Here is a 25671-nt window from a genome sequence, read left to right as displayed (position 1 = left end):
CATATACCAAGATATTTGTTGCAATGGCAGGTTTGCTAGAGCGCATCCAATCGCTACCAAGAAGCATGGCACAGGTCATTGTGGAGAATATGGCACCATTGATCCATGGTGCAGCATCTCTTGGCTGCAGTCTCAGCTTCCACTGTAGCACAGGCAAAGCCCTCCTGGTGGCTTAGTGATGCAGTGCAAGTTAAGGCAGAGGTCATAAAAAAACATTTTTCCTAGATACCTTCAGTTCTGCGGAAGGGTCACTGAACCCAAAATGTTAACTCTGATTTCTTTCCACAGATTAATGTCACTGAGCTTTTCCAGTGATTTTTGGTTTTGTTTCAGAGGTCATAAGACTCCTATCTGCTGGTATGTGGGCACAGAAATCTGCCATGATGGACAGAGACACTCCTCAAAGGGTGTCCTGGGTGTCACAATAGTCCAGCAGGCAATCTTTGCTGCAATGAATTATGAGAATTGGTAATGTGTTCCCCCATGGGAATAATGATACCATGTACCATAACCCCTATCTCAGAATAACAGCATTTGTGCTCAATGTCCTTGATATTATCCTTAAGTCAGCTGTCCCATAAGGCAGTTGTACAAGCCAAAGACTTGCAGGCCTCGAGACCATCTGCAGACATCACTTCCAAAAGTCATTACCCTTCCACACAGCCATGCTGCTGTTATTGTCATAAAACTGCATTTGAGCACCAGGACATACAAATGCACCAACAATACAACCATTCAGATGATGCATTTATGTGATTAGTTCTTTTGAATTGATGTTCATTGGATAAAGCTATTGAGGGAACAAATTTGTAGAAGGTCCTTTTTGAACAGTGTTGGCCAAGGGGACTTTAGATGAAGAGTTTGATATGGATGTACTTTTTAAAAATGGCAGATGGAACATAGAACAGTACAGCACAATACAGGCCCTTTGGCCCTCGATGTTGTCCCTGCCTTTTATGCTACTCTAAGATCAAACCAACCTACATTCTCTTCATTGTACTAACTTCCATGTGTCTCTCCAAGAGTTGTTTAAATGTCCCTAATGTGACTGACTCTACCACCATTGCTTGCAGTGCATTCCATGTACCCACCACTCTTTGTACAAAGATCTATGTGAGTTTCATTGATAGAGCCTTAGAAATGTACAGCATGGAAACAAACCCTTCAGTCCAACTCATCCATTTGGGCTGGAGAAATTCTTTTATCTGAAACAAAGTGTCATGTTGTCCATTTTGTTCTGCTCATTTGTAAATGGTGGATGTGTTCTCCTTCCTTCCTCCTCCTTATTGTTCATCTCTCTTTCTTTGTTCCTCTCTTCATTCTTCTCTTGTACTTGATATGGACCCAGACCCAGAAGGGAATGGCTGGGGACTCAGGTTTTTAAGATTGAGGAGGATGAAATACAGTACCACAAGTATGGATGCTCTCTGTGATGTGTTGTAGAGGATGTCCAAACCTTGAAGCAGTGAAACCTTTGGAAGATTGTGGTTTGTTCCACAGTGTTGTGAGTGGTTCCATGACTTCCACTGTATGCCCTCTGACCTCACATTCTGCAGTTGTGGAAGGGTGGCTGTGGTGATTCATTGACTGTGTGCAAAATTGAGCATGTTTCATCAAGCACAGAAGCTGCATTATGTCTTGGAATCCTGAAAACATTTGCTACTGTGGATTGTCACCAGATAAAACAGTATGATTATTATCAGGATAGCAAGAGTTCATCAGGATGAACTTCTTGATGTAATCACACACCACTGCATGTTCACAGGGTGGTCATCCTTGTGTGTGCAGTATAACACATTATTAGCATTGAAGGTTCACATGGGCAGTTGATGGTGTCGTGCATCTCCAGGAAGCTCCTCCTCCTCGCAAATCTACATCTTCTTTCATCTTCTTCATTCTCAGGGAAAGGAGGGTGAAGCTCCAGTGAACTGCAATGACTGCAATCACTGGCTGCGGCCTGAAGAATTCCTCATCTATAAACACAACTGTAAACTTCACAGTCACTGCAAGGGCCAGCTTTCTGCTGTTTTAAGACTCTGGGTTAGTGTGAAAGGAATGCCATAATGCTGTGAACAATCGCCTCCTCACACACTGCTTCCAGCTCACAGTTAAAATAGGGGCAGTGCTCCAGAGTGTTCATAGAGAGAAAACTACTCATAAAGAACACTCTCCATATTCTGCTTATGTTGTAGAGCAAATAGTACTTCAACCCACCTTTTCTACACTATGCATGGCAATGCTTCTTCTCCCTTCATCTGTTCAGAAAGACCTTTCAAGTTGCTTCAGTAACTCACCAGAGTGCTTCCACAAACTACCATCTGGAATTTGTGAGTGCCCCTTTAATTAGCCCAAAAGTAGAACTTGCTTGCTTCTGAGTGCTCACTGTTGCAGGAGTGAATAACGAGGATACTGCCCATGCGTGTGTTCATCAAATTTCAGGAGGCCAGTGAAATATAACTTACATCATGATACCACAGGTTCAATGTCTTCAGAAATACACAGATGTATTTCTGCCTGTGCCACTAATGCTGCATGAGCTTCACAATAATTGGGTAATAATGTACTTCACACATGGAAGGCAGATGGGTATTTGTAACACCACTAAGAGCACCACGAGCCAACAATTAAGAAGTGCAGAACTAATGAAATGTAATGCTTTCTATCTGCTAAAATTAAGATACGATGACACTTGAGAGAAGTCACAATCCCAAAAATTGGTTTTAATCTTAGATATAGTTAATTTTCTGAAAAGTCATTTAACAAGTGAAAAAATAGCTATAAATTGCAAAGTAATTGAAATTGTAATAGAGATGGTAATAACAATGATGATATTATGATGAGCCACAATGACACGTGAATAATTGCTGCCATTAAAATGCATCATTACTGTGAATTTTTTTGAATGAATAATGAAATGGCTTGTATTTTACATTCAAAGTTTTTCTATTCAGTGATGATCTTGTAATTCCAAATTCAGTATAGGAAATTGGTGTCATTGTCTAATGAATCATACTAATTAAATTGATTCCATATAAAGCGTATTTAATTCATATTCAATACAAGGAAGTTAGAAAAATCTCTGGGCTATGTTTTATATTTTTCCATTTTTGTTATTCATTATCCATTCATGACTTTGCTACATGTGAAGATCGTTGAGTTCAGTTATCTCTCAATTCAACCATGATGTTGACTCAGCATTGCAAATTTCTGTCATGGATCTTCATGACTCTGAACAGGCTCATTCCTGACCCACAAATCTTTGGGCCTAGCTGAAGTAGGTCTTTCCGCCCATTGAGTCTGTTCTGTCTTTCAAGGAGATGGTAACTGATCTGACAATCCTCAACTCCACTGTCTTGCCTTTTCTCCACGATCCTTAATTCCCTTACTAATTAAAAATTTGTCTATCTCAGCCCTGAATATACTTAATGACCCAACCTCAAGAACTCTGTGCAGTAAAAAAAGCAATCATTTTGCATCCTGCCTGCCACTCTTAAAGTGGTTTCTGAAAGAAAATGCATGAGAAAAATACTTCCCGAAGGCTGGAATGCTCCTCACAGTTGTATGCTGACCATTACTGGTCTCTGTTCCAGCCTCATGCCCAAATGCTTCCTATCAGCTGTAGACCTACATGAAACCTGATAATAGTGACACATTGTCCCAAATTTGAACACTTTTTCACCAGTGAGGGCCCATAGTTGCCCATAGATGCCAGTGAAATACGTCAGTGCCATTCAGATGAGGACTGAGCCTCAATATCTCTGTCTTAGTCCTCTCTGTTCTGGCACAGCAAGGGAAATCATCAGGAACAAGTCTCTAGGTCACTATGTCTTAAAAGTATTACTATGACAAGGTGAATGTTTTATGCACTAGTGAAAAATTTAGACTAGCATCATTTGGTTCACTATTTAATTTTCTGATGAAGGGCTTATGCCTGAAACGTTGACTGTCCTGCTCCTCAGATGCTGCCTGATCTGTGCTTTTCCAGGCCACGCTTTTCAACTCAGACTCTGCAGCATCTGCAACCCTCACTTTCTCCTACTTAATTATGGTTTCAAATAATTTTGGTTTCAAGGTGAACTCCTAAAATCTTCCACAATTACTTTACGGATTAAAAAATGGAATTGTTACATGACTTTCAGGTCTAAATGTGATACTGTCTTTCAATGAACAATTTCTGGAAATCGCCGAATTATAGATTCTTATTAAAATGAATACTGCCAGGTTTAATTATGCCTGAAATAGGCATTTTAAAAAAATTCTTAACACCATAGGTACAAGGAAACCATTTCATCACTGAATAAAAAAAAACATTTTTTTCTGTCATTTCAATTTATTTTTCAACAGTTGCGTTAACTGTGAAGTTTATCACAAATTAGGCACATACGATTCTTTTCCATCAGACTTTGTTCTTGAATGGTGAGAAATCTCCACTAAATAATTAGTTAGGTACCTTGTTCTTCCTATGTCCAAAGATAAATTTGAAATTCTTGCGGTCAATCTCCAAAGCATCTCTAACTCTTAAGAGAATAATCAAATTAAATTGAATAATTACCATTTATGCAGGCGATATTAGCACAGGTATAATTCAACTTCAGTCATGATGCTATACATGTGGAAAAGTGGGGCATGCATCCATAAAAAGAGAAGATAGATGAGAAATATTAGGATCACCTAATTTCAATATTGATGGCAGGGCTAGGAAGAAACCCCTCTTGTATCATGATCATTATGCCTCATGGAAAAGTGTGGTAGGGGGTGGAATTGGGTAGGGAATAGAACAAGGATGCAACCTTCATACTTAAGGGCTACACTCAGTTAAAAGGCTAAGAATAAATTGAAAAAAGGAACACAAAAATAAGCACCAACTTTCTCTCAGGCTGATGTTTATAATTTGATACAGTTCCGAGAATGGAGTGCTGTGGGCTTGATTTAGCACAAGTGATGAATCTATCACAGCCAACACCACAAGCCTTATGAATGATGAACATACGCCTATAATTGGCGCTTCCAGACTACAAAGGACAACCTTGCAGTATTAGATGAAATTTAATGACTAGCAAAATTTAAATGAATAACAGAACAACCAAGCAAAGTGCATCTGCAAAAACAAACAGATAACACATTTATCAAACAGTATTCTTTAAGTTGTTGTATAGCACTATATTCTTGTCCCAAGAGCAAAGCACTTAGCAGTATAAGCTAATTATCTCATACGTCAGACGGCACGCTGGCTATTCGACGTTTATGGCAACAGTGGTGACTGTTCACCTACACCTCTGCAATAATCAGCCCATTTTCATGAACAGATGGTGTATATACGGGAAAGGCACGTGTCAAGACCAAGCATAAGGCAGGCAAAGATTGAGAATGTATTTGACTAGATTCTCAAGAGACTTCAACTCCTAGCTAAAGGCATAACGATGATGACCTTGAAACTTCACATGCAGAAAATATTGCTAAAAGACTGTAATAAATATGGAGGATTTACATGCATAGTCTCTCCCAAGATATATGTGAGATGATAAGATGACAATGAAGTCCATTTCCCTCCTGTGAGCTAATGTTCAAAACTGCTGCATCTCATTGTCCAGTAGCCTGGAGAAAATAAGAGAACATAGTTATATATTTCTCACACCATGAATTATTCAAGCAATTTAGTCATCTCAATGGGGAAGCGCTGAATAAAAGACTGTAGGTCTTGATATCTATCTGAACAGAACAATATCAAGCAAAGTATGAAATGTATAAGGATGCAATTTTGAGGAACTTAAAGAAAATGGCTTGAGTCTCCGGCATCCTTCAAGTTCTGTAAGGGCCATTCTTGAGCTGACTTTTGGTAACCAAAATCTGTTAACAATGTAAAACCTCCTGGGGATGATTCAGAGGTCACTTCTTTTCACAGCAATCCGATCAGCTCCTCATAAACATCTCAATATTTGCAGGACCTCAATCCCAGGGAGCTGTGGCAAACAATCACATCTGCATCCAAGGACTAAGTGACCCGAAGAGAAAGTCCACCTCAATCAGAAGGAAATCATAATAGTTTTCAGCAGAGGTATTTTTCATTGATGTTTACAAGGGATGTCCACAGTAACGAACCAAGCTGTGTTTTATCGACAATAGTCAAAAAATCAGTGAAATATCGCATGCAAGGATTTTGTGTTTGGTTTTCTTGAAGAAAACAGCAAATGTGCAAGCTCAGAGTTTAAATATGAGGAAGTAAGATTTTGCTTATACTGTCGACAAGTGAATGAGAAAACATGGATTTCTAATGGTTCGAGACTCTCAGATAATAGACTGCAATGAATCTTAAAATACACGCAAAATGCATTTGCCTCATTGCTACCAATCAGTTGCCTCTTGCATCAACCTTCTGTTCTTATTAGTCTTCAGCATCAGCAGTGACATCATTGCACTTTCTAAAATTCTATGGGAAAACTACCATCAGTATTTCCCAGATCGCATAGTTATGAAGCTCCACAATTCACAAGACAATGCTAATCATGTCTTACAAGGCACCTGGGACACATTCTAAAAACAGAACCATCATTTAGTATCCTAATAGTTTGCTCAATTCATCCTGTGAAAGATTTATACTTGAAACATAGAACAACTGCAAATGTCTGTGCCATATGGTGAACATTATGAGTAATTAAGTATACCAGCAGGCAAAGTTCACGTACAAGCACGGAAGTGTTGATACATCTTCCAATTTCAAATGAGAATAAGGCATTTACTGCAAACAGACAGCTTAAGAAAAATAAATTCAAGGTCATGAATTAAGTATAAAGCTATACTGTTTATGTGTGTAAATGGGATGACATAAACAAATCTATGGGGATTATAGAACGTGCATTTTGAGAACAAGATTTCTTTATGACACCAGTTGGAATGCCTGAGAAAGTGAAATTCCAAATTACTATTATTCTAGGCACAAATAGTTCAAGACCTAGATTCTGTCATTTAAAATTTGATTGGCAATGTGATAATCAAGTTCTTGGAAAAGCACCAAGAAAATTGCATTTTCCAGCAAAAAAGCACATAATGGCAGCCATGAGATTATTTTGTTTCTGATGAAACACATTGCTGAAATTCGTGAACTATTAGAAAAAGTTACCTTGGCCTGTCTAATCCCACTTGGCTTTAACTCAATGCTTGTGCTATCCACTGAGGGACAAATTCAATTTAGCAGAAAATCACTGCCAGAAACACAAGAGAGTCAGTTAACCTTGTCAATCAAAATTGACATGAGCTGCAAGAAATCCACATTTAATTTGACACAACATCAAGCAATGTTTTTGTCTCAACTAAATATGAATATAAATCCACCAATCCCCCACACTCAGCATGGAACCATGCTTGAAGGGAACATTAATTCAGAGATAAACTATCACTGCAATAATGATTCTCCAGCTCGTACAGCCCTGGAGCAGTGGAGAGCACATCATTGTACAGCTCAGAGTCAACTGCCAAAAGCAATAAAAGGGTAAATTTTCTGCTCTGTTACACATCTGAGGAAAGCACAACTGGAGACTGGTGAAGTTGAAATATTGGCTGAGATCACCAACACTCTTTCTGTACTCATATGGCAGCATTGACTGGGGCTGGTAAAAGCAGGAAACATTCTGAGCAGGACTTAATTAGGTAGGAACTAAAATCTCAGTTTCTTAACTTTGCTGTAATTTTGTGAAATGTAGTGGAGCAGTCAACATACTGCATGTGGTGGGAAGCATGTCATTCAGTTGTGCATCATGAATACTTATTAATTGGCAAGCATACCAGAACAAGCCCTACCTTCAAGATTATCTCAATAGTACATGGAAATCTCACAACTTCTGTTTCCTGGAAGTTGAATGTGGTGAACATAATGCAAAATTGTTCAGTCTTTAGAGCTAGCTTGATAATTTGTCTTTGTCTAATTGAACAGCACAGTAAGTTACCAGGACAAGATAACAGAAAGGATGAGGTGGAGTTGGAGACTGCTCAAGTTGTCAAATGGTGCCACACGTAGAGTAGTAAGAGGATGTGACTTGTGCTTGGTTCTTCATGCAGCAACACAGTTGGGCACAGTAACCCTCGGTACGCAAGCACCAAGTGTCACTACTTCCTGACCTTTGACCTGATCCCGGTGTTTCCATGTCACCTGTACTTTGTGGAAGAGTTTTTAAAGAAAAATATCTTTGGCAACATGTCCATTAAGATGTGGTCAACATGTAGCATCTTTGAGACCCTATGGGAAAAGGAGAGGCCTGATCCTGCCAGGTGATTCCCTAAGCAGCCTGTCAAACCCATTTGGTAGGCTGCCTCATCACCAAAACTAGCCAGTAAGCACCAAAATGTAGCTTGGCTCACCGTGAGAAGGGCACTGCTAGTCAAATCCTTCAGACACACATGTTCTCTTATTGCCACCATGTGCTGCCTCAAAGCAGCTGTAGTGGTGAAGAGACTCTCACATATTTCCTTCTGGAACATGCATGGAACAAGCAAAACAAGGGCTGGAGAGAGATGCAATGGTTTTTGTTGAGGTTCATCCCGTTCCATGACACAGGACTTAGTACTCTATGGGCTGTTTCCTAGGACGCATACCAAGACACACCAAGACTGTACCAGAGGACCATCAACTTGGTGAAAGACACTCTTCGGTCTGTCTGAAATTTGTTGGTCTTGTTGGTCTTCCAGAGCAAAGAGCTGACATTGAATGTTGCAGGCTGGTATATTCCAAGGTTCAGGACTACATGCTGCTGGGTGTGCTAAAGCTGTCACCAAGGCGCAGAGGAGTAAGACCACTGTCTAAGGCCTTTCTGCAATGAAGGTCCAATCAGTTATCAGACCCATTCGGTGCCTCAAATTTATGTAAACAGTGTCTTATCTAAGTAATAAATGCCTAGGGACTTTTACTTTTGGAACAGCAATGAATGCTAAATTCCATTGTTTGTTCGGTCTTAATGTTGCACAGACTTTATAGAAATGCTTCAGAAACTGTGCAGGTTTGTAAAGATTTGTTTTGAATAAAGTGATGTGCTTCAATCTTTTTCATTCAGTAATAACTGCCAAACACATAGTTCAATGAGCCATCCAAAAGAGGACACCACAGCCTATGCACATGCTGCATGCCTTAGTCAAATGAAAAAAAAATTCTTATGTCTATATACATGTGTATACCTTATGTATATATAACACCTCCTAAACCTACAAGAGCAGCAGACATGGGAACACCTGCAAGTTCCCTTGAAGCCCTTCTAGCTAAAGATTACTGCAATTACTTCAGCTTTATGTTTTCCACTGATTTCTGGGCTCCTCCATCATTGAGGATGGAGATATTTGCAGAGCCTTCTCCTCCAATAAGTTGTTTGGTTGTCCACCATCATTCACAACTGGATGTGGTATGACTGCAGAGTTTAGATCTGATCTGGTGAATATGGGATTGCTTAGCTCTAACCATCACTTGTTGCTTCTGCTGTTTCGCACCCAAATAGTCCTGTTTTGTCGCCTCACCTGGGGATGAGGTGTCAAGTTGTGTTTGGCTGGTGTAACTCTTAACTTGCCCTCCTGCACTCTTCATTGAACCATTGTGGCTTGCACCCAGGTACATTTTGGATTCATGAACTAAGCAGCTAGGTTATGCAAGTGATTTTTGTTTCCCAGACAGTACACATAAATTTAGGGCAAATCTGTAACCTCATTGATTGACCTTTATCATAATACAGTTATGCTTTTATTTTGCTACTTGAAAATCTAAAATGTTTTTCACTTCTGGTTTGAATGTGAATATTTTGACTGGATTCATCAAAATATCTTCAAATACCTTCATCAAAGATTCATCAAATACCTTCTTGCTGACATCATTCTTGATGTCCTTGACATCTCCTCGCCATGGCTCCAGATTTAATATCACATCAGGAAAGGGGAAAGTCCTGTCACAAGAATCACTAAAACTTTTGAGGGCAGTTTTTTTTATGACCAGTGGCCGGTGTCCTTATTTCACCCCTACACTCAAAATTCAGGTTAAAGTTGCTTTGATTGCCTTTGCAACTTAGAATGAGTTACAATATAGTGGTGACCTCACATCGGAATGAGTTATTGTTCCAAGATAATTTTCCTTTAAACCAAGATACCGTTGTACAGAAATCTGCCACTTCATTTGTCTATTTAAAAATAATTGGTTGTTTGATGTGTTAGTTAGAATGTTTCCTAATACATGCAATTGATTTTTTGGTCAGCACTTAATGCTTGTAATCATTCACAGATCTTTGGTTCTTTAACAGTATTAAACATAAACTTTCTATATTGATTTACTTAGTGATCAGAAAATGGTTACAGGACCATTTGGCTGCTCTGAATTTAATGACAATTATAACTATGCTGCATTCAATTATTTAACAACAACAAGAGCAGAAGCCATCAATTAGTTCAATACAGTCAGAAGTTTACTTCAAATGCTTTAATAACTACAAAATCCGATGAACAGATCTTCATGAAGTAGGGCTTTCAGGTTATTATTTAACATACATAGAAGAATAGGACAATTTCAGAAGCACTAAATTTAATTCTCCTAACCATGATCCTGGGCTTCCTCATCAGAAAAAGTGAGGACTGCAGTTGCTGGAGCTTAACGTTGAGAGTGTAGTGCTGGAAAAGCACAGCAGGTCAGGCAGCATCTGAGGAACAGGAGAATCAATGTTTCAGGCATACGTCAATTTCACATTCCTGATGAAGGGCTTATGCCCGAAACATCAATTCTCCTGCTCCTCAGATGCTGCTTGACCTGCTGTGCTTTTCTAGCTCTGGGTGTCCTTTTGGCAACTTTCACAATATGCAGACCAGTGCATTTTCAATGCGCTTTTCCTGTGGCATACATGTGCAAAATGTTTAGCGCTTGCCATGTGTTTGAAAAGATTCTGAAATTGAGATAGCCTTCAGGGTTTGAGGAGAATTTTAAGTGTCCCAAAAGGTTTGACCACATTGATAGAAGAAGAACCTGGTCCTGCATGTTTAATTACATATGCCAAGCCATTGGAAGGAAATGATGTGGGGGGGTGGATGTTGTCCAATGTACTTCAATCTTGAGATACCACACAGTCACCACAACATCCTACTAAACATTAGGCTTGTCTCACAATATGCAATGATTCCCAACACAGTGATAACAATGATTTTTAAAATCTGGTCAACAGTTTGTTTCATTCAAACTCCCCAAACATTTTCAAAGGCTCAGTCAAGTGCTGCCTTAATGCCGAGGACCATTACTGATTTTGATTTTCCAAAACTCCCTACTTTCCAGTAACTTGGAAGTCGGAAATGAATATATTGGCATTCCAGACAGTTGGAAGAGAGTTGTAAAAATGAGAGAATGTAAAAAACAAGATAATGTAAACTAATTATTCTGATATCAATTGTTAGGAAACTTCAGGAATCTATTGCTAATTCTCTTGTAAGTTATAACATACAACCAGATGAAGTTGACATTGTGTTACACATGAGAACTGTTGGTTGATATCTTGAATTCTGTGAAGATGTAACAAATATGGTAGAAAAAAAAGGAGACAGTAAATCTAAGTATTCTGGGATTTCCAAATATTTTTTGATAAGCTTCCACAAAATGGTTAATAGACGTGATAAGAGGATTATTGAATTGAGGACTGTAGATGAACATGGAAGAGTGATTAGGTTATGAGCCATAAGTCAAGTATAGTGATAAACAGGACGTTTTCAAACTGACCAACTGTGACAATTATTGGAGTTCAGTGCACAGCCGCAGCTGTTTTACTATCTATTCATTACCTTGTTAAATGCATTGAAATAATGCATATAATTTTGCTGATGATAGAAAGCTCGGTAGACATCTTCTTTCAATCATTCCTGGGCAATCATGGCTAGACCAGAATGTATTCTCCATCTCAGTTGCCTTTTGGAATGTGATGGTGACCTGCCTTGAGCCATTAAAGGCTCTTGTGATGTGAATACAGCTCCGAGTCAGGATGGTGAGTAGCATGGAGGGGTACTTGCATGTGGGACTGCTGCCATACACCTACTGCTCTTTTTCTTCTAGGTAGCAGATGTTGTGGATTTGTTAGGTGCTGTTAGAGGAGACTTTGTGAATTTCTGTAGTCCATCTTGTAGATGGTGCATATTACTGCCATTTTGCATTTGAAATGGAGATAGTGAAGTTTAGTGGTGTTAGATGGGGAAATTAAGCATGTAAATTGGTAACTGATGTGTCATTTAGTTGTGGACAATAAAGAAAAGAAGTATCATGGGTCATTTGGTGGTACATAAAAATTTAGTGGTGCATAAAAGCATCTCTGATGAGATAAAATAAATAAATAGATAAATAAATAAATGTTGGTTAAGTGGGCTGTTGTGGTTTAGTGGTAATGTCCCTAGCTGTAGGTCAGGAATCCTGGGTTCAGGTCCCAGTTGCACAAGAGTTGTACCAGCAAACATCCGAACCTGCTGATTTTTAAAAATATATGCTACAGTTTGGACTTCAGGTGATAACTGTTTCTAATAACACTATGGTTTATCCACCTACACTATCGGTGCTTTTAAAGAGAAGTAGACTCCGCACAGCATGGAATGCCTTATTCCCCCCTCCAACTCCATTTTGATGTAGTCCCCTGCCTCTATTCTTACCTTTTCCTCAAATTTGGTGTCATTGCACTGCCTTGGATGGATTTTGCATGTAAATTCAAAATTGATTCAGAAACATGGATGATTTGGTGGTGTGAGAAAAAAAATCAGTGGTGCACAAACTCACTTCTAGATTAAAAAGAAACAAAGAGAGAAAAAGAACTGGTCAGGTGGGCTATTGTAGCAAAGTGCTAATGTCCCTACCTGGAGTCCTGCTCCAAAGGGTGTCATAACATCTCTGAACAGGTTGATAAAATATCAAATTAGATATTAAAAATGTATGTTTGGTTAGAAGGAACAGTCTTGTAGTGTAGTGATAGCTTCCCTGTCTCTGAGCCAGGAGATGTGAGTTCATATCCCACCTACTCCAAAGCTATGTCACAACACATCTGAACAGGGTGATTAAAAATATCTAATTGCTGGTTAAACAGTATCCCCTCATCATGAACTATAGTCTCAGCAGGGGCAGTGTTGCATTTCCTAAGCTGCTGACCTTTGTCCATGGTGGTAACTCAGAGGGGTTACAAAACACTGCCCTAGGATCCACCTGCCTATCAGAGTGGGATTCACTTCTACCTTCAGCCTTGGCAGTGGGACTTCAGCTTCTGAAAAGAAAAGCAGCCCATAGGCAGATACAGCAATCCAATTTTGCTCCGTGCTGAACACAAGACTAGGCGATTTATTTTTAATAACGACGATGGAGAGATTATGTTGGCCAAGGTATTTTCATGCTTTCATTTTTAAAGTGTGATGGAATGTGATGTTCATGACTAGGTTGATAGGATCTCAGTTTAATGGTTCATTTGAAAGTTGACACCTTCAATAATGCAGTTTTGTGCTCAAGTGTCAGCCTAGGTTATATGCTTAACCTCTGCAATGTTCCAGTGAAATTCATCATTAGCTTGAGGAGCAGGTATCATCTTTTGATTAGGCATTTTACAGCCTTCCAGAATCAATGTATGATTTCAAAAATTTCAGAACATAACTTCTTCTTCTCCCATCTTCTTCCTTCTTCTTTGAAGACTTTGCTATGATTCTTGGTTTCCTCTGGACTTTGTTTTTGAGTGACAGCAATATTCATCATTATCCCATTCTCATCAGATCGAGATACATTCTTTTCGTCCTTCACTCCTTTCAGCCTTGCACAACCAGTTTGTCACTTCATCTTCTTCTTCCTCCGCTCAACTGCATTGAAAACCATCAGCACAGGTTGGTAACGAAGTAACTTAAGGGCATACATTTAAAGTCATCATCAACAGAACAAAGGGAGAGGTCATATACACTTCAACTTTTCCCAGAATCAGCAGTATTCATAAAATGTATCAAAGGGAAAGTTAAAAACTTGGAACAGATAAGGAAAAACAATCCAGAGAGAGGAGGGTGGAAAGCTCTTTTAGCCAGCCTGCACAGATAAACTGGGTTGACTTCTTTCCTTCTGAGTGGTAAAATTCTCATCTTTTATTTCTTTTTCATTTTCCCACAGCCTGATCAATACTGCCTTCTGGCAATGGTAAGCCAAAACCCAAACCCTAACAAACAGAGTTTGATGAATTGTGATGTTATGAAATCCAACACCTTTCCATCTATGAAAGTTGATGAAGACATAACAAACAGGCCCTTTCAGATAAATTGTTTTCATATGCTGCATCTATTGGCATTAACCCATCAATTTCCTATGCTCTAGTGAAAAAGTCCCAGCCTTTCCAGTCTATTTTTATCTCTCAAACCCTCAATTCCCGGCAACATCCCAGTATTTTTTTTTTAACCCTCTCTGGTTTAATAATGTTTTTTTCTATAACAGGGCCACCAGAACTGCACATAGCCTTCCAGAAGAGGCCTCACCAACATCCTGTATAACTGCAACATGGCATTCCAAATCTTTACTCAAAGGTCTGAGCAATGAAGGAAAGTGTGCTAAAAGCCTTCTTAACCACCTCCTACTGAAATCTATTTGTATGTTTCAATGCTTGACAGCTGATATGGTTTGGAGGAGTGGGGAATGATGGGTGCAAAGCAAATAAATGTATATGTTTTGGCCTTGTGGAATGACCATAAAAGTTTGTATCAAATTGACTGCCAGCAATAGGCTGACTACCAATTATTCAGGCACGTCTCAAAGACTCTCTGCAAAGCCCACTTGCCACATTCGCAGCTGTTCTTTGGTGGCCTGAAACTCTCATTTTAATGAAAGATTTTTAAAAAGGTTGGAAAGAGGCCACCCGTACTTTGAAATTCGCGCATTCTTACTTAACTTTCATTGAAGCCCCTGCTCTTGTAAATCTCCAAGAAACCACAGTCCTTCATTGACTCTCTCTCCATGACATTTAAGAGGGCATTCCATGAAAATTCGAAACAGTGACTACTTTGACCCTGGGTTTGGAAACTGTTTTGACTTACATTCCTCCTACCACCACTACCAATTCACCACAACCCACTGTGCACCACCCAAAGGAAATTACAGCCCACTGCTACAGTACCCAAAGCAGCCTGATTATGGACAGGAAATGCACAGTGCTAAATGAGCAATGACCTACTCCTTCCTCTGTCACTGCAGGTCCCTTGATATTTCTTATTGATGCTCTGTGACTCACCTATTTTGACCTTTTTAAATCAGGTATCACGTCCTCCTGGATTAAAAACAGTGTTGGCATTTGCAATGAATGAGAGGAACACAGTGTGCTGGGAGGCACCCTGTTGCTGTCAGGTTGATCTTCTATATCTATGATGACAGAGAAAGGAAGAAATGTTATAATATTAGTTATCAGGTACATCCACAAATGAAACTTTCATTGCAAGATATTACACGTACATGTCATTTATGACTCACTGAGAAAGGTTATCATTTCTAAAATCTGGCTGCTGCTAGTGTTGAGCATTTAGAGTTTGCCTTTTCCTCTTCTCTTCATGCTTTTATATTCAAGAATATCCAGATTTGACTAATCCAAAGAAATTATGGAGTCATAATTCCTTGGTGTCCTTCAGTTTCAATATTTTCTATTAAATAAACACTGCACTAATTTGAGCATGAAACTAACGTGCTACTCTTTGCTCAGTGCAAGCTGAGATAACATTGTCTTTTGTAACTCAGTTATTTTGATGCTAATATAGAACAGGTCTTCTTGTAATTATATTATAGGCATCATTGCATTATTTCCTTTTTTCTGAACCACAGCAAAAATAGGTTGCTGGCATAACAGGCTTTAGAAACAATGAAAAATTAGTCTCCAAATCATGTTCTTAATAACAAAATTTGAATTTCAAAGAAACAGCCCTTGTAACAAACCAAATTATTATGTTTGAAAGAGCACAGAATCCTGTTGTTTTGTAATAATAAGTAGAAAGTGACTTATTATGTATTTCTGAAAAATGTGCAAGATAAATGGAAGAAGCAATGATTCAATCAAAGGAGTTGAAATGTGACTGTCAAATGTTCATTAATATGTATTATGTGAAAAGTGAACCCGATTCAAGCATTTGTTCTGAAACTTAACAGAAAGGTTAATGACAGTCATGATTTTTAAAGTGCAGTGCTGCAGTTATTTAACACTGAGGCAGGAATGTGAGTAGACATAGAAATCCAAGTTTTGATGTCCAAGATATGCCATTCTGTCATTAACTTCTCCAAAATAATACCTCACCACCTGCCTCGCCATCAAAATGAATTAAATGCAAATTAAATGCAAAGAAATTACTATATTTGCAATAGATACAAGCTACTCTCCAGGGTAAGGAATAGATATTGTGTGTCCTTGATAGGTATGTCCCTGTCAGGCAGGGAGGAAGTGATAAGGCAAGGGAACCATGGTTTACAACAGAAATTGCATCTCTTCTTACCAAGAAGAATGAGGCTTATGTGTTGATGAGGCAAGATGGTACAGATGAGGGGATAGAGAGTTACAGATCAGCTAGGATGGATTTAAAGAGAGAGTTAAGAAGAGCAAAGAGAGGACACGAGCAGTCTTTATCAAATAGAATAAGGGAGAACCCTAAAGCTTTCTATAGGTATGTGAGGAATAAAATGATGATTAGGGTAGGAAAAGGGCAAATAAAAGACAGAAGTGGGAAGTTGAGTGTGGACCCTGTGGAGATCAGAGAGGTACTAAACAAACATTTCTCAATGGGTTTTCACTCAGGAAAAGGAGAATATTGTAGAGGAGAAGAATGAGGTATGAGGTATTAGATTAGAAAGAATCGAGGTTAGTTACAAACAGGTATTATCAATTCTAGAAGGAGTGAAAGCAGACAAGTCCCCTGGGCTGGATGGGATTTATCTGAGGATTCTCTGGGAAGCTAGGGAGGAGATAGCAGAGCCTTTGACTTTGATATTTGAGTCGTCATTGTTTACAGGTTTGGCACCAGAGGACTGGAGGATTGCAAATGTTGTGCCCTTGTTCAAGAAGGGCAGTAGAGATTAGATTAGATTAGTTGCAGTGTGGAAACAGGCCCTTCGGCCCAACAAGTCCACACCGACCCACCAAAGCGCAACCCACCCAAACCCATTCCTCTACTGTAGTGGTTCTGTTCGCCGAGCTGGAAGTTTTTGTTGCAAACGTTTCGTCCCCTGGCTAGGAGACATCATCAGTGCTCTGGAGCCTCCTGCGAAGTGCTTCTTTGATGTTTCTTCTGGTATTTATAGTGGTCTGTCCTTGCCGCTTCCGGGTGTCAGTTTCAGCTGTCCGCTGTAGTGGTTGGTATATTGGGTCCAGGTCAATGTGTTTGTTGATGGAGTTTGTGGATGAATGCCATGCCTCTAGGAATTCCCTGGCTGTTCTCTGTCTGGCTTGCCCTATGATAGTAGTGTTTTCCCAGTCGAATTCATGTTGCCTGTTGTCTGAGTGTGTGGCTACTAGGGATAGCTGGTCGTGTTGTTTCATGGCTAGTTGGTGTTCATGTATGTGGATTGTTAGCTGTCTTCCTGTTTGTCCTATATAGTGTTTTGTGCAGTCCTTGCATGGTATTTTATAAACTACATTAGTTTATAATGACTGTCATCCTAGATAAATCAGATTACATCAAAAAAGCACAACACCTACTAGCAGACACCAACACCTACCAAATGAAGGATTCTGACCCCACATCACAACTCACCAATAGAATAAATAACACACTAAGGAATCTACAAAAAAACGTACAGATAACCAAAGCGGACCTACGAAGAATGAAACCGGAAAGCAACAACACCCCCAGATTCTATGGACTACCCAAAGTACACAAACCAGACATCCCACTCAGACCCATAGTATCACTACCAGGGACACCAGCATACAAACTGGACAAAGAACTACAACAGAAACTGAAACACCTGGTCAGCGGATCCAAACACTCCATACAATCAACACAGGAATTCTTGGACGCCATCAGGAATACACACAGAGACAAAGAAGAAACCATGATCTCATTCGACGTGACAGCACTGTTCACTTCGATTGACAAAACCCTAGCCAGAGAAACAATAGCCAACCTACTGGACATACATAACAGAAAACAGGAGGCGGAACCTATCAACAAAGACGGCATACTTAAACTACTGGACTTGAGCCTCACTACACACTTTACATTCAACAATCAGATATACGAACAAATCAACGGAACACCCATGGGATCACCAATCTCGGGACTCATAGCAGAGGCAGTTATGCAAAGGTTAGAACAAACAGCCCTACCACAAATTCAACCCAAACTCTGGGTCAGATATGTCGATGACACTTTCGTAATCATCAAAAACACGGAAATAGAAAAAACACACCGGATCATCAACGCCACACTCACAGGAATCCGATTCACGAGAGAAGTAGAAAAGGATAGCCAACTCCCATTCCTAGACGTGATAGTACAGAGAACACCGAACGGAGAATTCACCACAAGGGTACACAGGAAAACAACACACACAGACCAAGTCCTAAACTATGAAAGTAACCACCCCAACACACACAAACGAAGCTACATCAGGACACTATTCAAAAGAACTACAATACACTGCAGTACACCAGAACTGCGAAAAGAGGAAGAGGAACACCTATACAAGGTATTTGCCAAAAACGGATACCCGCGCAACTTTATCAACAGATGCCTAAGAGATAGACCACGGAACGAGGACATGCCACAACCAAAAGGACTAGCCACACTACCATACATCAGGAGCGTTTCAGAACTGACAGCCAGACTACTGCGACCCTTAGGACTCATAACGGCACACAAACCAACAGCCACGCTCAGACAACAACTTACTAGAACAAAGGAGCCAATACCCAACATGAGCAAAACTAATGTAGTTTATAAAATACCATGCAAGGACTGCACAAAACACTATATAGGACAAACAGGAAGACAGCTAACAATCCGCATACATGAACACCAACTAGCCATGAAACAACACGACCAGCTATCCCTAGTAGCCACACACTCAGACAACAAGCAACATGAATTCGACTGGGAAAACACTACTATCATAGGGCAAGCCAGACAGAGAACAGCCAGGGAATTCCTAGAGGCATGGCATTCATCCACAAACTCCATCAACAAACACATTGACCTGGACCCAATATACCAACCACTACAGCGGACAGCTGAAACTGACACCCGGAAGCGGCAAGGACAGACCACTATAAATACCAGAAGAAACATCAAAGAAGCACTTCGCAGGAGGCTCCAGAGCACTGATGATGTCTCCTAGCCAGGGGACGAAATGTTTGCAACAAAAACTTCCAGCTCGGCGAACAGAACCACTACAACAAGCACCCGAGCTACAAATCCTCGCACAAACTTTGACCATTCCTCTACATTTACCCCTTCACCTAACACTAAGGGCAATTTAGCATAGTCAATTCACCTAACCTGCCCATTTTTGGATGGTGGGAGGAAACCAGAGCACCCAGAGGAAACCCATGCAGACATGGGGAGAATATGCAAACTCCACACTGACAGTTGCCTGAGGCGGGAATTGAACCCGGGTCTCTGACGCTGTAAAGCAGCAGTGCTAACCACTGTGCCACCGTGCCGTCCTGATGACCCAGGTAATTGTAGACAAGTGAGCCTTACTTCTGTTTTAGGAAAGGTTTTGGAAAGGATTATAAGAGATAAGATTTATAATAATCTAGCAAACAATGATTTGATTTCAGATAGTCAACATGGTTTTGTCAAGGGCAGGTAATGTCTCACAAACCTCTTGAGTTTTTTGAAAAGGTTACCAAGCATGTGGATGAGGGTAGGGCAGTTGATGTGGTGTACATGGACTTCAGTAAAGCCTTTGATAAGGCTCTACGTGGTAGGCTGTTAGAGAAAATACAGAGGTATGGTGATTTAGCAGTTTGGATTTGAAGCTAGCTTTCTGAATGAAGGCAGCATGTGTTGGTTGATGGAAAATATTCAGTCTGGAGTCCGAATACTTGTGGTGTGCCACAAGGATCGGTTTTGGGACCACTGCTGTTTGTCATTTTTATAAATGACTTAGATGCAGGCATAGGTGGATGGATTAGTAAATTTGCAGATGACACTAAAGTCAGTGGAGCAGTGGATAATGTGGAAGAGTGTTACAGGTTGCAGGGGGACTTGGATAAACTGAAGAATTGGGCTGAGGTGTGGCTCAGCTAAATGCAGCTAAATGTGAGATGATACACTTTGGGAAGAATAAAAGGAAGGCAGAATACTGGGTCAATGGAAAGATTCTTGGTAGTGTGGATGTGCAGAGGGATCTTGGAGTCCATGTACATAGATCCCTAATAGTTGCCACCCAGGTGGATAGTGCTGTTAATAAGGCATACAGTATGTTAGGTTTCAGTCGTAGGATTGAGTTCCGGAACCGCAATCTCATGCTGCAACTGTATAAAATGCTGCTGCGGCCACACTTGGAATTTTGTGTACAATTCTGATCCCCATATTTCGGGAAGGATGTGGAAGCATTGGAAAAGATGCAGAGGAGATTTACCAGAATGTTGCCTGATCTGGAGGGAAGGTCTTATGAGGAAAGGCTGAGAGACTTGAATCTATTCTCATTGGCAAGAAGAAGGCTAAGAGGGGATTTGATAGAGACATTCAAGATTGTCAGAGGATTAGATAGGGTAGACAGTGAAAGTCTTTTTCCTAGGATGCTTACTTCAGCGTGTACGAGGGGGCATAACTACAAATTGAGGGGTGATAAGTTTAAGACAGATGTCAGAGGCAAATTCTTTACGCAGAGAGTGGTAAGGGCGTGGAATGCCCTACCTGCTAATGTAGTCAACTCAGCCATATTAGGGAGATTTAAACAATCCTTAGATAAGCACATGGATGATTTTGGAATAGTGTAGGGAGACAAGCTGGGAATAGTTCACAGGTCGGCGCAACATCGAGGGCCGAAGGGCCTGTCTGCACTGTATTGTTCTATGTTCTATGTATCGAGAGTTTTGCTCATTTCAGTTTCAATACTCCTCCAATGTAGGTGATTTATGTTAATTCCCATAACAGGAAATTTTGTCATTGTTTTGCTTTCGATGCTTTTAAAATAGCACAGTTATTAAATGTTCTAATTTGCAATGATCAATAGCATTCAATGATGTCAAAGTGTGGGTTACAGATATAAACTAGAAAGCAACTATTTTGGGCCTGAAAGTCAGAGTGGTCACCAGGTGTCTCCAGCTTGTCATTTGATCCTTGGGATCACTGATCCTTCTTGACCACATTGTGTAGCATCAGGAATCAATCCCACCAATGGTTTTAATGGACAGTCAATGTAGTGTGGCCTGGAAAGATTGACCCTCATAGCAAAAGGTGCAAACACCTTCTAAAGTCATGGTGCAGGAGCTGCTTACTTTATACATGAACCATGAAACATCATGTTGTGCTCAGGATGTATAGGGTCTATAGCTTCACTTTAGCTAGAAGAACCTTCGCTCATACAGCTGATGATTAAAAACAAATAACATATTTTCAAAATGTGAGAAGGTACTTACAATGGACATTGACCTACGCCACCAATGTGCCCATGAAGGGTATTTTTCTTTCCTCTTCCACTACATCACAGAGCAGTCTTGGTATCTTCAGCAGAGGGAGAGGAAGCCTGCCCTGAAATGGAGCCTGTTGGCCTTGGAGGTTTGGTAAGGCAGCCCCATCTGTGTTTGCAGCTAAAGAGCCCAGACATGCTGCGTGTGTCCTGTTAAGAGGCATGCTCACTGTCCTCAGCTTAAACTGTCACAGAGCAGGATGAATATGGTTGACTTGACATTTCTGAGGTGTCCTGAGAGGAGTCTTCTGGGTCTGTGTGTGTGTCGTTCCTTCTGCTGGGTGCCCACTATCACTGCCCTGTCTCCTTCTGGGGAAAGGGCACCAAGAGTGAGGTCAAGATCCCTCATTGCCCTGTCACCTTGACAATGGCTGGAGTGATGGAGTGCAAGTCCATTTCTCAGGCAGACACCGAATGTGTGGACTTGACTCTCCATGGCAGCTGCCAACCTGTCCACAGAGGCATCTAGATACTCGCAAACCAGAGCCAGCATGGTGTAAACAGTGTTGATGGAATTCTGCAGCCTTTGAGATGTTTTCTCCAGAGGCTCAGACAAACTCACCTACTGCTCCTTTGTCAGCATTCTTATTTCATTGAAGATTGGAACTCTTGACACTGCTTAGCGTCGAATGGATACCTGATTTCTGGCCAACCGTTGTGTGTCAGTGATGTGGGACTTTCCCTCATCAACCAATTGTGGAATTGTGGAGACTTGGGAGTGATATACACACCAGGATGTGCTTCTGACTCGAATCTAGAAAAAGTACCCACTAAGGTCTTAGTAGCTGAGCTGCTGGAGGGTGCAGGAGCCAATGAATCCTCTGAGGCATCTGTGTCTTCTTCCTCAGAGATAGAGGAGGCTGAGTTTTGCAGGGCCAACCTCTTGACTGCCAAGACCATGTAAATGCTACTCATACCTGCAGGAAACAAAAGGGAGAATATGTTGTGAGAAAGAGGTCAAAGCTTGGGCATATCAAGAACACATTCAAAGCGGAGGTGGTGGAAAAGCAACACAACAATGGATAATGATTCTTATTCAGCTGCCGGAACATGGAGGTTTCAGCATTTTCAGAAGTAACACGTATTTATTTGATGACCTCACCTCCTCAGCCTCCTACTGCTCTTATCCCTCACTGACCTTCTCTTTGAATTCCTCCTGTTTGTGCTCCTCCATTGCCTCAGTATTCACCGACTTGTTTGTTACCTTAGTGTTCTCCAGGCCCTTCACATCTATGACATCTGAATACCCCAGAGCAACCTTGACCTCCTTCTTCTCCACTATCCCACCTCATGTAACTCTACTACCTCGATGTCCCACTTATTGTTTCATTCTACTGTCCTCCTACTCCAACACCACTCCTATCGACTCCATGACCAAAAGCTCTTCCTCTGGCACCTCAGTTGGCACCTCAACCTCGTCCACTGTTGATGTGATCTCCTTCTCTATCACTTTGACCATCATCTTCTGTTCTACCTCTGTGATCTCCTCCTTTATCACGACCTTAACCTCCTCCTCCTCCACCTTCTGCTCCTCGGTCTCCACTTATCCCTTCACTCCCTGAGTTAAGCATCCTTTGCTATTTCTTCTCCCCAGCTGATGACTGTGCCTCATTTGCTGCCTCATCTGAGGCAGGATGATCACCAAGATAAAGTAGGGGACACTTTGTAGAGTAGTGGGCATTGAGAGTCTACCTCCAACAGGGTAATTTACTGATGCTCAATGTAAAAAACTGGATGAGGATATTGTAGTAGTTAACAATCCAACAGACATTTATTACAAATATTATCAACCAATACTGAACTCCTCAGCACATAAGATTCTAACCTAGCATTGAGTTATTCCACCACTATAGTGGAAAATATTTTCAGTAGTGAGATGTTTCAAGTAATCAGAGGAAAGACGAAGTATTAGATCTTTATATATTCAATGCACATGCTGTATCCTCCTTTTTCCAGAGATAAAAACTTATCTCAAACATGATTACAAATAGGGGCATGTTGTCAATTCAGTAATTATACAGGTAAAGCAAGGTTTACAGGACTAACATTTTAATCATTAATATCATGCTTTGGAGGTTTGACAATTCATCTTGGTTTGGTGATCACATATCCATCGAGACAGGTACACAGTGTTCTCTGTGCATTTGTGGGACAAGTTTGTTTTCTTGCAACTGATTGCTGTCATCCAATGCCATTTCACAATCATAACTGATGGAATATTCTTCCTTATTATTTTTGTGCTGGATTGATGTGCCATACATTGATCTGAATGGACTTCTGAGCATTAACAATGTTAGAAATGAAACATCATGATCAATAATAACTTTGTGCGATCTGCACTGGCTGCACATTCTAGCAACATTTGCAGTATCCAAGTACTTTCATCTGAACTTCTATCTCGTACTTTCTGCCCTGACTCAATTTTGGGAGTATCCTCCCACAGTCCAAAGATATGCAGGCTAGCTGGATTGGCAATGTTGGAATGTGCAGGCTGGGTTGATTACCAATGGGAAATGCAGGGTTATGGGGATTGGGTGAGATGCTCTTCAAAGGATAGATAGGCTGAATGGCCAGTTTCCACACTTCAACTTTTTTGTTGATTGAGCGATCTGCTCAGTGTGTCAGATGTAATCATCCTGGTGCCTGGTTGATATTCTCATTTTAAAGTCATATCTTTACACACTGACAAATAGATGCTGCAAACTTGGCAGAACATTTTTTAGTGCATTGTGGGATATACTCTATAACAACTTATGATCTGTTTCATTGGTGACTTTCTTTCAAATAAATATATGTGAAATAATATGATGCTAAGTACTAGAACTAAGCTTTCCTGTCTATTTTGGAATAATTGGCTTGCATGATTAATAAGGTTTTGAAAGAAAGGGAATTAGATTAGATTACTTACAGTGTGGAAACAGGCCCTTCTGCCCAACAAGTCCACACCGACCCGCCACCCACCCATACCCCTACATTTACCCCTTACCTAACACTACGGGCAATTTAGCATGGCCAATTCACCTGACCCACACATCTTTGTGACTGTGGGAGGAAACCGGAGCACCTGGAGGAAACCCACGCAGACAATGTGCAAACTCCACACAGTCAGTCGCCTGAGGCGGGAATTGAACCCAGGTTCAACCCGCTGTGAGGCAACAGTGTTAACCACTGTGCCACCGTGCAGCCCTTAATGATCTTGACATCTTGACAAGAATCTTGTCAAAAGGAAGTCACCTAAACCTTGTGATGCATCCAACTCAAAAATCATGGCTTTTTTGACATTGTAGTATTGCAGTTAGCAAGATTTTATTTGAGAGAATCAAACAGATATTTGAAATTGTCTTACCACAGTAATGGATGGTCTTCTGAAACAAATCTTTTCCAAAATGTTGGGAATATACAATGAGGGAAAATGGAATATTTTGAGGCAATGTTGCAGATCCTCTATATCCTGCCAGTTCAGCATTTGATTGGCATCGCAATCTTACCTAGACTAGGATGGACTCCACTGGTGGAGAAAATGGACCCAAACAAGTTTGTCTGACTGACATGACACATTGTGTTATTAAATGGTGAGGCTTATTATTGTGTTGATGCTGTCAGTAATGAATGCTGTGGTCATGTTTTGTCTTTGTCTTCCTGAAGGGCATATGCCTGAAAATTCGACTCTCCTGCTCCTCGGTTGCTGTCTGACCTGCTGTGCTTTTCCAGTGCCACCGTTTTCCACTCTGACTCCCCAGCATCTGCAGTCCTCACTTTCTCCTTTGTCTTACCCGTAACTGGGATAATGTCAGCTTTGCGAATGCAACCAGGCATTTTCTTAAAAGTCCACATGCTGCTGAAATGTTTTGGCTAACTGATACTGCAAATGATAATTGTTGGAATCATCCACATGGTGTTCTAAATGAATATCTGTCGATATTCTTGTGCTGACTAGACAGATTAGAATACCTGCTTCACATCTGGATTGGAAAATAACCTTGCTCTGTAAAACTTTGGATTTAATTTTTCAACACGGATATTTTGTATGGACACTGTATAAGTGAAAATTTGAGGCCCCTTGG

The sequence above is a fragment of the Hemiscyllium ocellatum genome, chromosome 7 (genome assembly GCF_020745735.1).
Source record: "Hemiscyllium ocellatum isolate sHemOce1 chromosome 7, sHemOce1.pat.X.cur, whole genome shotgun sequence".
Lineage (NCBI taxonomy): Eukaryota > Metazoa > Chordata > Chondrichthyes > Orectolobiformes > Hemiscylliidae > Hemiscyllium > Hemiscyllium ocellatum.
The sequence above is the reverse complement of the archived record's forward strand: the minus strand, read 5'-3'. Positions refer to the sequence as shown.